Source organism: Aplysia californica, unplaced genomic scaffold (assembly GCF_000002075.1).
Source record: "Aplysia californica isolate F4 #8 unplaced genomic scaffold, AplCal3.0 scaffold00371, whole genome shotgun sequence".
Classification (NCBI taxonomy): Eukaryota; Metazoa; Mollusca; class Gastropoda; order Aplysiida; family Aplysiidae; genus Aplysia; species Aplysia californica.
Window position 1 is genome coordinate 485,909 of NW_004797641.1, and position 1,315 is coordinate 487,223.

At 43.2% G+C, this 1,315-nt stretch overlaps 1 protein-coding gene across 1 annotated transcript in view; it reads left to right on the plus strand.

Moving 5' to 3' along the window:
- The window catches only part of LOC101845709 (mediator of RNA polymerase II transcription subunit 15), a gene marked incomplete in the record, with an annotated part of 67,073 nt that overhangs the window by 22,947 nt on the left and 42,811 nt on the right, over window positions 1–1,315 (plus strand).

The following is a 1,315-nucleotide window of genomic DNA, read 5'->3' on the forward strand; positions in this document are numbered from 1 at the left end:
CGCAGGCGGTTCTAGAAGAAGGCCACAAACACACACAAACTCAAGCAGACTGACGCACACACACTTGACCTGCGTGAATGGGGATCCGACTCGCGTGCGCTGAGCCAGGGGCTACACTGATTCGGGACCAGAACGTAAGGGAGGTGCTGAAATAGGCTTATCGGGCGACATAAACCCGGCTCCCGCAGGATGAGGGTTAAACAACCACACATCTGGCCGGTCTGCACTGACCATGTGTGATTTCAGGTCCTGGCCCTTCTACGTTCTTCTACTCAAGAGTCTATTGATATAAAAATTTGAAAACATAGGCAAAGAAAAATTCAACAGCAATCTGAATGTTCCGGAAAAAAATTAACGTTCATTTGAATTAGAATCCTTAGACAATGCAACTATTTTCAGGTCTTGTCTAGTTAAATGGAGCGGAAGATGCAGAAAACCATCCCCCCAGTCAACCACTTGAGTCCAAAATTGGACAATTAAAAATTTTTGTACCCTCCCAAAAGAAAAGCTCTGCCAAAGATGCACCATTTTAACATCATCAAAATGCTGTTTAATGCTATGGTCAAGGCTTTCAATTTTCTTGCTTTTCATGATTCCTGATTTGAACAACGCAATAAAATCTAGGGTTTTTTGTCTCTGTTGTAAAAAAAGTACCCAACGTTCTTAAGTGCTATGCTTACATCACTGACGACATGCTGTCTCATTGTGAATGAGCACATCTGTGACAGTTTTGTCATGGACTAGAGGTGACATGAGTTCAGACCAAGGCCTGTCACAAAATATTACATTATCTGAAGCTAGTGTAACTGCAACGCATCATGTTACAAAAATTAAACATATCCATGTCAATGACTTGGGCTGGTAGGTGTTCTCTAAACAGATACTTGTTGGTTTGGGTTGAGGGGGGTTTTTTTCAAAGTAAAGAGAGGCACTGGCACATCAACACAATAATGGTCACTTCGTGCAGCAAATAGGTGAGACTGACCCAGAGACAACAGGGGGAAAGAAAAGAAGTAAGACCTACCAGTGGCACCCTTCAACCACCCTTCTGTACACATTATAGATAGCATTTGTATAGTGCACTTTCCCGCTCAACATCATCAAGCTCTATGCACTGTACAATCTATGTTGTTACCCCACCAGACCCGAAAGCATTCTGAAATGTCAACTTCCTGAGCAGCATCCAGCGCAGGCTACCATTTAATAGACGGTAAACCTCCGACATATTGGTACCCTTTCCCATCTGGGTGAAGAAAGGAAAATATGTGTAAAGTGCTTTTTCTAAGGACACAACGTCCAGCCTGAGGCTTGAACC